Genomic DNA, 16,024 nt, shown 5'->3' on the forward strand with positions numbered 1-16,024 from the left:
TAATGGATCTGCCACACCTAAAGGAACATAACAAGAAATGACTCATGGTTTTGCTAGGAAATTTTGCTAAACAGTTGTGACTGGGGCTCAAACCTCAGTTTCTCAAATGAAATAATCAGTTGCCATATTCCTTCTGTGGAAGCTCTAAGACCCTCTTCTGCGAATACATGATGAACTTGGTTGAAGCTATTCACTTCAGGTTTCAAAACCAGTTTACAAATAAATGGGAAACATGAGGAATTAATAGGCACAAATCAAAGTTCTAAACCCATGTCCTTTCATACACAGAGTAGACTAAAAGTGTTGCAAACATGGGATATTATTGTTCACATAGCTACTAAAACCCCTGCTAGTTACGAGACCTACTTTAGAATAGCATAAACCCCTTACTATTGATATGAATACGGGAGAAGAAACACCAAAAAGGCCCACTAAGAACTCACCCTTCTTTCCATAACTTCTTAAGTAAAATGCATAATGTACTCCTCAGAGGCCTCCATTGAAGAATTTGTCCAGCACCAGAAGTGGACACCAAAAGCAGTATATCAAGGCATAAACAGTAATCAGCGCTGATACATTTCAAGTATTTTTAATATCTGCAAACCAACAATACGATCACAGTCAGAAATTCAAATGACTTAAACTAAAATGCCTGTGTTAACAAGAAATGTGTGGCTATAGGAAGGCGAAGTCTCTCACAAGATCTGTCTGCACCAGACGATTAAAAAAAGTTTATCAAACTCTATATTTGATATACTAGAAAAAAGATCACCAGAGAGTTCTCCTAGATGTAAAATTTTATTTCTATTGCAGATTCCACTAAAACTTGAGAGACTAGAATCAAGATAAATTTCAACTTCAATAACTATAAAAAGACTTAAATCTGTCACTCTGAAGCCATACAAAATAACTAAAAGAATCACAGGAGACATGAGAATTATGACTTCGAGGCAAAGCGCACATTCAATGGACCCCAACTGACTAAGTAGATTTAACTGAACAACAATATAAATCTAAACCAGAAAATTATACACGTCCCAACACATTTTAAATTCATAGTAACAATGTTTTTGTTGTTGCTTGATTCCAAAATATCTGAATTTCAACACCTTGAAAAACAAAAATAGAAAATTGAAAGGATATTTTGCATTTGTCTCTAACGTACTGAAACTTCCAATACCAATATTAGAGATCAATACTTAATTTTGTCTAGAATCTTATTCGGCAAGATTAGCAGGGAGGAAGACAGCAGGTAATGGAAACAACTACCATGACATATCAGATTTTGATTTAAATTGCCCTCTAAGTTACATACATTGCAATTCAAAACCATACATACCAGGAATTATAGTCTTCAACATCAAAAGCACATGAGAATGATGACCTTGTTATTTGCATTAAGGGAAACAAAGCATAGCAAATGCTCCAGAGATATTCTTGATGCCATGGCAATTGAATGAATCAAGTCCTTACTAGAACTTCCAGAGCCATACATTTTGCATGGCTACAAGTCCCAGACAAATAATTCTGGTTTCTCTCATAGGTTTTGCTACTTTCAAAGTGTAAGGGCTTGCCTCTCGTGTAGAGAGCTTTAGACACAGTGACTTAAAGAGCGGACTAAGGAAGTGGAATAAAAACAGTTACCACTTTTGAAAATCTAGTAACATGTCCTTGTGTACATTCAAGAGTTGCAGTTTGTTTGTCTCGAAGGCTGGTATTTCCCCAAACAGGTGAGACATAAGGCAATGTAGGAGACAACTATGGGCTCAGACCATAGCTTAAAATAGAAAATAAGCTTAGTAATGAAGACTTGCTTGAGAACGAACCATCTACAGTTAACTGATTTCTTGAAGCAATTCTCTATTTTGTCCCAAGTATAATGGGCTGAAGGTTTTTACTACTCCTAGCTGGTCTCCAGAATGAGAACTCTTCAATTGATGATTATTTAATACAAAGTTAACAAACAAACAAAAACCACTAAAAGAGTGCAGTTAGCAAACCAACCAACCATCATCTAAAAAGACTATTTTTAAAGACTAGTAGATGAAGTAGATGACACATGCCTCCCAAATAACCCCCTAAAACCCAGCCAAACAAAAACATCCCCCAAGCCCCTGAAAACAAACAAATAAAGCTCACATGGAAGGCTGATGCATAGTCCTGGGGACACCAAGAATCATTTTGTCCCTGAGATTCCAGCAGATTTTTCATTAGACCTTCCAAATATTTACTCAGCAGAAGCCTCATGTCTTTCTGGCGTACGTAAAACAGGACATAATACTGACAGACTCCTGCTTATTCATTTATTTTCTGTGCTGGTTACCATTAAAGCATGGCCAGCTAGCTCTATGTACCTTCTGAATACACAATGCTAAAGAATATAATAATTCCTGACTTCGGTAGAGCACGTACAAGTTACTTAACACTAGTGCATGCTAATACAATTTCCATGGAGCTATTAACTTGATGTTACATAGATCTGCACTTCAATTCATTGCATAACAGCTGTTTGGAAACAGTTGCAGCAGTAGATGCAACTGAACAGACGAGAACTCAAACACTGAAAGAGGCAGACCTTTAACAAATTACCCAGTAAAGCTTACAGAGAAAGACACTGAAATATTTTAACCTCATGTATTTAAATTTTATTTTAAAGTGAATAATGCCAAAAATACAAGGAGAGGTTTTTACATGGTATTAACTAATGAAGCTCCTTAAAAAAACCCAACCCACCTAACAAAAACCTCACCAGAATGTAAGAGGAACATCACATCCATTTAGAATAAAGGCAGCAAAAACTAAAGGAGAAGAAACACAGATGATAATTCAAACAAGTCTGGCTGTACAACACCTACATGATCATACATGACCCAAACAGCCAGAAAGGGAATTTGGGTCTATGGGGTGCAATTCTGTTCCCATTTACTGAGATGCAACTCCCCTTTAAGTCACTGCAAGTAAAGTCTGAGAGACAGAGGGCAACCTAACTCCTTAGTTACGTTACAGACTACTCCCATCATGGATCTTTAAGAAATGCAGAGTCAGGGAAACTGTTAGTGAGGATGAGTCTCAGAGTATAAGTTGGCAGCTGAAATTTTCCAAAATTACCACAAAATACACATTTAAAAGTCCCTGAAAGCTTCTTCACCAGCTGAAAGGATGAATGGGAAATTACATGGTGGAAGCTGCCGTTGCAGAATTGCAGTAAACATGAATGATAGCACATATGTAATATCATGGTATAATACACATAAAGCTCCTTTTAAAAAGTGGGAGGAAAGAAAATGAAAGAATTCACCATCGGGAACAAATACAGAAGTTCTTTTATCAAAACTTCAATGGAAGTCAAGTCATGAATTTCAAAAGGGAATTTTGCTTGGCTAAGGAGAATTTAAATAAGAAATGAATAGTGGGTCAACACCTTCACTTTTTATTAAGTACTTCACTGCCAAAAATAAAAAAAAAAAAATCATTCCCTCCTTTGTTTGCACATTCTGCATTCTGAACCGAATGAAAACCTGCCTGAAAATTATAAATTATATTAATGCAAAACAGCAGCATTAAGAGATTATGTTAGCCTTAAATTATCATAGTGGACAAACTAGCTGAGCTGGCTTGCTTTCTATACTGGAGTTCCCAGGGGGAAAATGCTGCTTGTTACAGCTAAAATCTCTTAATGTTTCCCTGAATGAGAAGATGTAGAGAGTGTTTTTAATGCATTAACAATGTTCTTATTATCCCAATATAATGTTTATACAGGATAATGACTGTTACCATACGATAACATAATACACATACTAATACGAATGTATTATCTGCTGCTAAGAATAAAGAATCTTCCTGATGCTACATTTCAAGCACAAGGATGCTACCCAAAGACCATTTATTCTCAGGTGGGCTTGTGAACTGTTCAAACTCTGCTGTTTACTTGACACTTTTTGATACATGGAAAGCGAAATATTGGAAGGGAATATTTACGAAGTGGGGTTCAAGAACTCAGCAGTGCTGTTGGCTTTGGCATGTGCTGCGCCTGGTTGCAAGAGCGGCAGAACCGCTGGTGCGGAACAGCAGCTTCAGAAGCTAGCGAGAATGCCTCCCCTCGCCCCAGCTTCCAAAACCTGGGATTTGCCTTTTTAAGGACTGTCTAGATCTGCACTGATTCAGTGAATATATTTTTAAAATAAATATTGCGTTCGGTTTCCTGGATGTCCATCAGTAAGACATCCCTAGCACTCTGTGGCAGGAAAGATTAAAAAAAAATAAAAAAATAAAGTAACTAAAATGGAACTAGAACAGAATGTGGGTGTTTAATATAACAAGTACGCTTTGACAGGAAAGTAAGCAGTTTGCAGAAAGTATTTAGCTTGATGGGCAGAAATCTCTTAGAAGCAAATTAGCGATGCAGACTATTTAAAGGAAAATTAGTAATACAATTTAAGCATATTGGATGCCCATTAAGGACTGAATTATTTAAAACCCGTCATACAGTATGATCCAGCAGTCCTCAAACCTACTAATTTTACTTGGATCATTTATTTCCATCACAATTTAATCAAAGTAGTAGTTAAAGAGCAGGTTTGATGTGTTTGTATAAATCATATTATGAACTAACGGCCAAACAACAATAGTGTGTGTTGGCCTGTAAGAAGTGAAGCTTATGTGTCTTCTGGTGTTTGACTTACAGAATGTCTGCATTGGCCTGAGAACTTTCTGCCTTGATATCTTGGCAGCCTCTTTTTTATTATGCGTCAAACTACGTTAATTATAACTGAGGGCGCTACATGGGGTTACCAGCAGGACTCTAGAATCCATTTCTTTTTTTCCTGAACAAGATGTCTTTTTCTTTCTTCCTCATTGTTAGAGAGTAATAACCCAAAAAGATTGCTAACCTACTCTTACAGGGCATCCATTTTACTGTCTCAACAAGTTCTATATCAAATATTCTCATTTTTCTGGGTAGGAAAAACACCTACTTAAGAGACATGAAAACTTGACTGGCTATCAGAATATTCAAGCACTTCCTTTTATTTTCTTTAATAAAAAAAGTGATTTTTTCTTTTTTTTTTTTTTTTTTTTTTTTTTACTATTGTTGTGAAGAATTACTACTTCTAGTACCATTACCTAATTTCAGGGTGGTGAGGCTTTTTGTTTATTAAGTTGTAGAGCATTTCTAAAAAAACAAAACAAAACCAAACCCCAACCTACTCCATACACTACAATTCAGAAAACTTCAAATGAGTAAGAATACACAGAAAGATCAAATCTGAATTTATAAAAAGATGTCTGTTTCATCTACTAGTTTTTCTGATGGATTCAGAAAAAGTCACGGATTCTGAGAGATTTCTACAGGTTGTTCTTCACAGTGCTTGCTGCAACATCAAACCAATTCACCCGGAAGGACATGGGAAGAAAGGAGGAAGAGGAGAGAAGCTACTAAAATCATAATCTTTGTTCGCTGAGCTTCTGGTAAAAGATGATAAAAAACTAACCTCAAAATACAGATGGAAGACATCTCCAGGGAAGGACCTGGGTTAAGTAAGGACCGAAACATTTGCAGGAATGGCCATCAGGTGATTTGTCTCATATCCACAGAACCAGTAAACCTGAAGCAGTCTCTCATTAGCTGTCCCATCAGATTACTGTTGATGAATATCAGAACTGAAATGTGTTGACTAAGAAACATGTTATTTTCCTGCTTCACTGGTCTTAAACGTTTGGACTGCCAGATTAAAATAATTTGTGATATTGTATTTAATAATCCAGATTGATAACTGTGGTTTACCTGCTGTTCCAAATAAGAAATGCTTTATGATAGAACAAAATATACTGGAAATAATATATCCACTTTTTCTTCTTCAAACAGTTGTAAAATAACAGTTACTTACCTTTTTTAAATACTATTGCCTACATGCTAATTTTAATTTCTCCAAAGTCAAGTAAATCAGGCAACATATGTACCCCCTGACCTTTCATATCATGCACTCAGCTATAAACATATCTTACATTTCTTATGTTTAATTAGCAAACCGGGAACATGTATTTCATACAAACTGTATTACGTTTCAAGTCTTTGCACTTTTCTCTTTTTCAACAAGTTGTCTGAAATGTTTTCTTTAAATAAACCATTTCATATTGAATTCTATTTCCTTGTTCCACAGAGTTTCTGCAAACAGCAACCCTGCAAGGAAAACCCAAAACTTATGCAGAGGGATCATTCCCTTCTTGCCTAAGACTTCTGTCTTTTTGTGTCAGGTGAAAAATCAGTTCAAGAAAGTGGTGTTTAATTCTACCTTTTTTTCTTGCTTTTTAAAAAAGAAATAAAAAAAAAAAGAGAGAGAGAAAAAAGGCAATACAAGTCAGCAAGTTTTCTGAAGAAACAATTATTTTGGATTCCTGTAGTAGGAATGGGCAGGGATTAAGCTACAAGGGTGAGACTATGGAGCAGTGTCTGATAAAAGGAGGAATCTGTGGTGTTCAATCTTGCAGTTACCTAAAGACTTTTCTACCTGATACGTTAAAGTTTCTAACACAAAAATATTTTTCATGCACAATGGGCATCTGAAATAATTGTAACGGAATTCTAGTACTATATTAATTATTCTCTATCCTGTAACAATAAAAAATGAAGATATCGGAACAAAACATGCCATTTTACAAATGCTTTAAAGAGACAGTAACACTATTTCAACTGATGCACAAGGATATGCAAATGAGCATCCACATACCATTCGTAATTCCTATGGTTCCCAAGCTGCCAAACACAAAGGCTGCTACAGTACTTCAACTCAGCAGACTACTCTATAAAAACACATCTGTTCTCAGCACATTAATGAAAAGGCCTTTCCATAATATACATTAGCATGTTAATATGCTCATTTTTGTTTTTAACTTTTGTCAGTTTTCAACCCATTTTTTGACAAACAAAACTGTAGGAAAGAAAGGAAGAAAAGAAAAAAACAAATTGTGATGTGGGACAAGAGAAATCCACAACATTGACAAATCTTCTGTATTTCCTGGTTTCGTGTGTCTGGGTGCATTTAGCAATTTAATGTAATCTAATGAAGCCAGGCTTTTTAGTTCTACTTGTGAAGACAACCGTCAGAGTACGAACTGAATTAATTATCCTGGTGAATCTATAAATCATACTAGCGTGTCCAGTTATTTTAACAGGTTTGTAAGTTCTTTTAACCATTTCTCTACCTACTCGGCTCCAACTGCTCTGATTTTGTAAGTTAAAGGTAACCTTACGCTTACCCATACGAAGGTGAATTTTCTAGAGCTGTATCACTGCTGACCACACAGACTGCGGCACCAGGATAACTTGGGTTAGTTTTACCTGTGACCTGAGCAGACAAGGAAAGAATAAACATTTAAAAAAGTGATGGTCAGCTTGACAAACATATGCTTGCTGTCTTTTTTGTGAATTTGCTATGAAGAAAATGAGAGGTAATTTCTAACTTTCTTTGAAAATGTACGTAGACCAAGTTACCAGTCACTGAATAAGTAAAGACAAGATGTTTGCATTGAGCAGGCAGACACTGCCTCAGCACCCCAATTTTTTAAGCCCATTTTAGGTAACAGCTGCACATCCAACGTAATGCCTAATATATACGCAGAATTCCGGTAAACACCCTGCAGCTCGCTCTTAATCCTTTATCTTGCCATAAAATAGAAACTAGACAGACCTAGATTAATCTAATAGGGTGCCCTTAAATTCAGCAGATTCCAAACATGGGAAGGAATGCTTTGCAAATTCAAAGACTTATTACAAAATACGCTGCCACAAGCCCTTGTAAAAACTCAAAAATCAGAAGCTGCTCACTGCATTTTTATCACCCAAAATCTTTAAAGAGCCTCAATAACACGTTGCAAGATCAACAATTCAAACTAAATAAAAATAATGAGAAATTTCTAAAAGTCTCACTAAGAACCTCTCTTAGAGGGTAACTCCAAAGTGGGGTTAAAGAATAATTCTTATTTTCAAAATAAGATTTTTTTTTTTTAAAAAACAGGCTATTGCCAATAATCAAAATCAACTATCAATCCAATAGTTGTCAGCACAACTGAAGGAAGTATCATCCAAACTGTCCCCTTCATGTACCACCTCTAATGCTAATTTGCCTGGGTTTTCCATTGTCACTTCTAACTTCTACGTGACTACACATCCGAGTGCTTCCATTCTCAATTTTTGCATAAGTTAAAATGAAAAAATATAGAGATTTTGCCACAAACATAGCTGTGCCAGGTAACGAGCATTTAATTTACACTGATTCCTCTATTTTCTCAATTGCAATGGTGTTGATCCCTCTATCTTGTCTACAGCTCATGAGAAACTTCAACACAAAGAATGGAATTAAACGTGTATCATATTGATGGGAACAGAGGATCAAGTATCTCTCAAAGATGAGATATTGATCAATAGCGTATGTCCAGGTACTCATTAAATAGACTCTCAGAACAAATAACCAGAAAAGTATTTTCTAAATAATGGGAAGTATTTTTTCCCAATCCACAAATACTTTAAGTAGCACTTTATGTCCTAAGTTAGGTTAGTTTTCCCAGTGACAAAAAAAAAGTTCAGATACCAGGAAACTTCACCTTGGAAAACTTCATTGTATTTGAACTTTGAAACAGTTTTTTACTTTCAAAAGATATTCTACAGCCCAAGTATAGCACCAGAATGTCCTGTTCTCACCTTGCATGCAATTCTTTGTTCTTTTCATGTCTATTTGTCCTGCAGAAACATTTCTTAGTTCCAGCTGGTGTTAAGGGGACTACATAGGTCAAAGGACATAAACCTTTTGAAGATGAATAAAATCTTGAAATTAAATAATTGAATGTCTAAAGAATACAATATATGTGGAGAAGAGGAAATAAAAGAAGTCACTCTCTATATGTTGTATTTTCTATATTCCCCAACCCCCCCCAACAATACATATCTCACTGATTGTACTAATTGTCATAAATATAGTACCATATGTCACAAATATAGCAAATTTTTCACTGCTGGGAACAATTTTAAACACCTTTAGTTTTTTTTATAAATACTCAATCATCTTTTTTCTTCATTTATTATTGCAGCCCCCCCCCCATTTTAGTTCAAGCGAGATATGAATGAATTTAAAAGTTTACGGTTAAAGAATCAACTTCTATTTCTGCCGACATTAGCACACGTGTGCAGTGTAAGTACAGAGTAACCCCGCAAACACCAGAGAGCTGCTTATCCAAGGCCAAAAGTTTCCTACCGCAAATCCTTTAAGTGACAAAATGCACGTCAATCATTTTATATTGCAATTATTTATGTGCATGAATATCTAAAGGGAATAACTACCCACATATAGAAAACTACTTCAAGTGAAGGGAAAAAACACCTAATCACAATTAATGTCCACATTATCATTTCTAGAATACTTCTTTTCAAATGTAATACAATTCAGCACATAATGTTTTATCAGATTTATAAATACTCACACAAAGTTAAATATAAGCACAGAGTACAAAATATGTATTAAATTGTTATTAAAATGCTTTTATTAAAGTAGTATTAGTTAAAATTATACAATAAATGCAGAGATCATAATCTGATTTAGATGACTGTGGTGGAAAATATTCTGAACAAATGAAATATATTTATGGGAAAGACCACCCAAATGTTAACTGAAAATAAATATTGAAAGGAACCAACTCATTTTTTAAAACAAGCTTTTTTAATATGTTTTAGTTTTTTCCAATTATCCTTTTCTGAAGTTTGTCTCTGAATATAACATGATTACACAGTCACATCACCTTGTGAAGAGATTAATCTCTAATAACACAAAGGCCAAGGCCAGTCCTAACAAAATCAAATATCAATGAACAATTATGAAAACCTGTGAAATTCCTGAAAATGTAACAAAAATAGACTTTTATTTGACTAGCTTCTTTCAAAAATTGCTGCTGCTTCCTTCATACAGAATTTTTGAGAATGGAGAAACAACCCAATTCAAAACAGTCATATGAATAAAGAATAATAAAAGAAGGCAACGTTCATTTAGGGAAAGCAACATAAGTGACTGGTGTCATTGTTCAGATAATTAAAAAATAAAAAACCACCAACAACAAAACCCCCCCTCATTGTTGCGCCTTCTTACATTAATAAGCAGGACAACCTGCCAGCAGCAAAATATCAGTGCAAAGCAGTGAAATGATGCATGCAAAATAAAAACTAATTGCTTGAAGACCTAGAAAGGACAAAAATGAACAAACATATAGAAAAGAATAGCTGAAAATCTGGCACAAGCTTGGCATAAAGCATTGGCCTTTTCAGCAAAACGAACGGTGTTCCAATAGGTTCACGTAGAAGACAAGTCTTCCAATTTTAAGTCATATAGTGTTTTTTCCTTCCAGAGATTTAGATTGAAAATTGTTGTAACCTGTATCCTCAGAAGAGAGACAAGGTATACAAAACAGGGGCTTTCCAGGAGAAATATTCTGTACTAGTGAAATCCAGCAAAAATATAAAGCCTGAAAAATGTCTTTGGCTAAGAAAAGGGAGAAGAGAGAAAAAGGACCTTCAAGCTCCTTTAAGCCAGAGGTATTTTGCTTTGGTTTTCAGCTCACTTCTGTTTCTCTGCCCCTCCAATGTTGCTAAATTACAGGCACTGCAGGTAAAGCAGGTTTAGCTGAAGTGATGAATGAGCAGGAAAAAAGGGAGTAAAAATTCCTGTAGGATGCAGAGGCAGGAAATTAAATTCAAAGTCTCTGAAACCTCGGTTCATTTCTTTGTAAGAACTCTTGAAGCATTGCCAGTACACAATTTTTTTAATTCATCAGTGATGATACTTTAAATGATCTAACCCACAGAACAAGAGGTTTGGCTTTCTGTCAGAAGTTTTGTTTTGAATTGAGAAAAAAAAAATCAGTATACACTCATGTACAACATGATAGCCATATAATATACCTACTTCAAGATTCACATCAATATTTTCTCCAACAAAATCAAGGCTGACATATTGAACTGTTAAGGGGAGAGAAAGGTTACCATATCTACCCCTAAAAAGCAGAGCTATGCCTATCTGTGAATTAAGAACAGAAACAAAGAAATTAAAAAACCCAACCCAAACCAAATCAAACCAAGACAACTGATTCTGGCCACAGCTCAGTGTTGGGTAAATTTGGAAGACAAAGTCCCTAATTAGCCAGCCCAACCATGCATTAATAAATCAATGTTGAATATCCAAGAGGATGGCAACGTGCAGCGACTGTCTGAGTCAATGATTCATAGAGGATTGTCCACACAGAAGAAATAAAACCTTTGGAAATGTGGGGTCTAAGTTTTCTTTTTTGAGCTAGGAATTGCCTGTAAAGGGAATTATCACACACACAAAAAACTTAGCAACTAAAATGAGGATTAATTTCTCCCTTACCATGCGTGGAATGGAGCTTAACCTAAAATAAAAAGCTTCTTGTACATAAAAAATCTTGTGAATGTGCTTCCTGCTTTTCTCTATAGAGATTTGTACCAAGCATAAGCATCTCCAATATCTCTGGTATCAGTTGTTAAATCTACTGATGTTTATACAGAAACCTTCTCCCATCCACTCCCCTCAGTCCCACCCACTTATTTGAGCTAAAAATCCCAGATTGGAAAAATAAATGCAGGAGAAATGCAAAAGCAATCAAAGCTCTACTTATTATTTAATCACAGGGGCAGAAGCATAGGAATTTCTTCAGGGACTACGTTCAGGACTTCTCCTTGAGGCAAAACAATATTTTTAGTGGGCTAAAGCACTGTGTTTATGTACCTGAAGAATGATAAATTAAAAGCAGGACCTAGTGTGGAGTTGGTAAATGCTTACTGCCCTGAAATGAAGTAAATCATAAAGGTTTTGAACTCACTGCTGTGTGTAAGCACATTTCTCCAAGGATCGAAACTCAAACTGGGAATAGTTTGGAAGATAGCATAGTGACACCCAAATAAGTTACCTGTAAACAACGGTAAGGAATAAGGACAGGTTATATTTTTGTGTTGTGTGCCAGCTAATACCACCTTTATTCTGCCATTAGCAGTGAAGTTTCCAAATCATGCTTTAACCCTTAGAAAGTTCCACAAACTAAAAACTCCTGAAAAATACCAAAATGGAAGAGCTAAACCCTCTTATTAAAGATGCTTCAACACACTGAGGACATATTTGTAGGATTTTTTCTTTTTAATTTTTTTAATTTCATGACTATAATGTTTTGACTTCATAACATCCATTCATCATTCCACCATTCCTGCTTCAGCCACAGGCAATTTGTTTGACCCACAGTGATGGTCTGATTTACTTCAGACATTGTGTGGTTTTTGAGGGTACCAACTTGCGTTTTATATAATGGAAAAGTTTGTTCTTCCTGAATCCCTCATCACTCCTCAAGCTCATCTATAAACCCAGTGATCACCACATATGGACATAAAATTCAGACCAGGTCAGGAAGGCAAAACTCTTAGCTTTACCTTTTGTTCTTCGCTGTCCATTTTTGTCATCAAAACAAGTGATACCTATAATATGCACAGCATGAAAAAATGAAAATTAAGAACTTGCAACAGAATATGGAATAGAATGGAAACAAGATTAAAAAAGTCTATGCCTGGATCTTGATATATCTGAAATCATGGCAAGGAAAAAATATCAGCTACACAGCAGAAAAGAAAATTCATTTTGATAAAGTGTAGCTGGTAACACCTGTTTTAAAAATGCATTTTATTAATTTTTCCATGGAGCACAGGGAAATACCCAAATATTCAAAACCTATGTTCATGTTTGATTCACAGGCAAGAGTTAGATTTTTTTATGTTTGAAGGAGCAATCGCAACATCCAGTCAGGGTAATAATGATTTAAACAATTACTCCAGTAGCATTTAATCAAGGGGTGCCGTAACTCTTCTGCATAACAACTTCAAGTTTTCAAGCAACACTGTTTCCCTTTTTTCCAAGCCTGAAGCAAAAGTGGTAGCAGACAGAAACCAATACTTTATAATTTTATACTTTGGCAATCATGCTTAAGTTAGAGGAAAAGGATTTTCCTCAGGCTTTTGTAACCAATCTCAGACATGTTAGTGGTTGGAAGCAAGAAAACATACACCATGCTGCTGCTTGAGTCTAGAGGTGATATCAAACAACAACAAAAAATCCCTGAGTTGCCAAATATGTATTTTGGCTTTCTGATTTTATTTAGTTGTCAAGAAACGGCAAGAATCTGAGAGCAGCCCTCTTAAAGGATAACGACTCTTGACAGTAAATACTTGTCTGTCTTCAAATTGTTTTCCTCTTGCTGACAGCTTTCCAATCTTCTCCAGAATTAGCTTGAATTGGTTTTCTTTCCTTACAGTTCCAGTTCTCTTCAGGCTTGTGGTTAGCTGAAAGATAGTGTTGTCTATGGTAAACTACATTAATGACTACCACAGAAAAAGCTGACACTACAGCCTACAGTACTATGGCTCAGTCCAGCAGTGTGACAATTAATTGACCTGACCCCACTCTTCAGCCCACGAGAGGAATTAAAGAGGTGAGGGTGATACTTCCAATGGCCGCGGTACCTTGGGGTAATGTTTTGGGACCTCCATGGCTCAAGCATCAGCCGTATTATTTTTTTTTTGTATATGTGTGGCTGGGCATTGGGTCATGAGGGCTGGGAGCTCTGCCTTACCCAAATAAAACCCTTAACAGGAGGGCTCATCAATTCCCAGGTTGGTCTCCAGTCTCCACCACCCTCTCCATAGGCTTAGGAAACAAGGGAGATATTTGCCTGCACCAGAAGAGCAGTAAACCCAAAAGGGCCAGACTTCAGGGACACAAGCATCTGACCTGCTAGGAAGTTTTTGATAGAAAGACACTTTTCAGAATTACAACTGATGTAGAAATTAGACATTTATTTAGAAAGCCAGGACAATATGTATTTGAGGTAAAATGGGAAAAAAATCCACAGTAAATATTTATTAAAATTCATGCATAAAGAAAACCGCAAAAATCAAATGGATGATGTACTAGTGGTAAAGTAGCAATGTGAAAACATAAAAGCAGAATATGGCATGAAAGATAGACAGCTGTATCAAATATTCAGTGACAAAAGGGCAAGAGTGTTGGACCAGGTTGTCAAGAAAGCCTGAGAGCACCCTTGGTTTCAGTGGAAATGAAACCCTTTACTGCAGCCAGGGAATCTAGTTAATAATATTTGCAGGGCACCTTAAATAAATTCAGATTACTGGAAACAGCAATCAAGCTCATTGATAACCTCGCTCATAATCAGCCTTCTAAAATAGCAGTAGAATTCTAAAACACAAGGTAAGTGTCCACAAAAGGGCACTTTATTCAAATTGTGATATAGAGTCTCTTGTAGTCTTAACAAGCATGAAATATGCCCCCTGCATTTTAGAAGGGAACATAGGAAAATATTAAGTATTCCAGAAATAAGAGTAGAAAAGCACCCTCTTCTACATATTTTCTAAAAATAAAAGGCTAAACCTGTTGGCAATACAATTCTGTTTAATTGTCATGAAAACTTTACTACACTATATCAAAGATCTCAAGGTTAATTTATCCCAAGCTAAACTGAGGTAGTGTGACTAGATAAAGCTTCCTGGGGTTTTTTGTGGTGGGGTTTTTTTTGTTGTTGTTGTTGGTTTTTTTTTAATGTGGTAAACAAGATAAGGAGTACCTTAGAAAACTGGAAGCTTTGAAATCGTTTTTATTTAAAGCAGCATAATATTTTCTGTGCAAAACCAAGCACATTAATAACGGTTCAATCCTAGTTTGTAAAGGGAGTCTCTGTGATGCAGAATTCCAGCTACGAATCTTACTTGGTACTGCTCAGCCTTTTATTTTGAAGCTTCTGGTTCCTTATTAAAGAAAATGTAAATTGCTCTGAAAATGTTCTCTGTGTACAGGAACAGGCAAATCTCCCAGGGAACAACCTACATCTCTCAGGCTGTGACCAATCAGTTGGCTGTTGAAATTAAAAGATACTACAAAGTCTCAACTTTTTAGAAAACGACAAGCTCAACTTCAGAACTATAAATTGCCAAATACTTGGGGTTTATTTACCATGGAGGAAAACAAATTCTTTCCTCCTTTTTATATTTTCTTCATACCCAAAAGGATCTCTGGCTTTTCTAGATGCATTGTATGCAGTGCCCTGAGGGTACTTCTATTTGTATTATTATCGGTGGCTTTAAGAGCACAAAGGGAAGCTGAGCAGTTCCGTCCTGGGTGAACTGTGAATGAGATGCCCTGTAATACAAACAGAGGTGCCCCGAGGGCACCACTGAATTTGTGTGTCTGTCTATGTATCTCTGTGTGCGCACGCTTTAAAACATAACCGGGGCAGAACTCTTTCAGATGAACTGATCTCTAAAGGTTGAAGTCTTGAAAAGACTTTTTTTTTTTTTCCTTTTTTTTTTTTTTTTTTTTTTTTTTTGCACACGCCTTGGCTTGCTTTTAGCAATATCAGTTTCTCTGATAACATAACTACCTTTGTTTTTTTTTAATGTATTCAAGGCCTTATGGTTTGAAAATTTTCCCTTACAGTGACTGATTGTCAAACTTGTCATAAAATGCAAACTTGAGAAAAGTGATTACATTTAAATGAATTAAAAAATAGCTCTTCCATTAAAATTCAAAAGGGTCTCTAAAATACTGGTATTGAAAGGAAGTACCTATATTTTATCTTTGATCCTTTTGTTTTAAGGCTAAGAACCAACATTTACATTGGGATTGTTTGATATTATCAATGTAGACACAACTTTTCCCAGCTTTGGACGAGCTGAAGAATTTTCTGCCCTCATTTTAGGTATTAATTAAATAACATCTGTTCTACCCAAACCAATAAACCCCCCCTGAAATATAAATTCCCATACTGCTACAAAAAGTTATAATTTTTTTTTGTTTAAAAGACTAACTTACCATTTACATTACCAGAGTGTTTAAAAAAACCCAACTTAAAAATTAAAGCTGCTTTAATGTTCTTCGTAATACCACAAAATAGCAGGATAAAAAAAAAAAAAGGT

Source organism: Egretta garzetta, unplaced genomic scaffold (assembly GCF_000687185.1).
Source record: "Egretta garzetta isolate BGI_Z169 unplaced genomic scaffold, ASM68718v1 scaffold262, whole genome shotgun sequence".
In the NCBI taxonomy this organism is placed as follows: domain Eukaryota; kingdom Metazoa; phylum Chordata; class Aves; order Pelecaniformes; family Ardeidae; genus Egretta; species Egretta garzetta.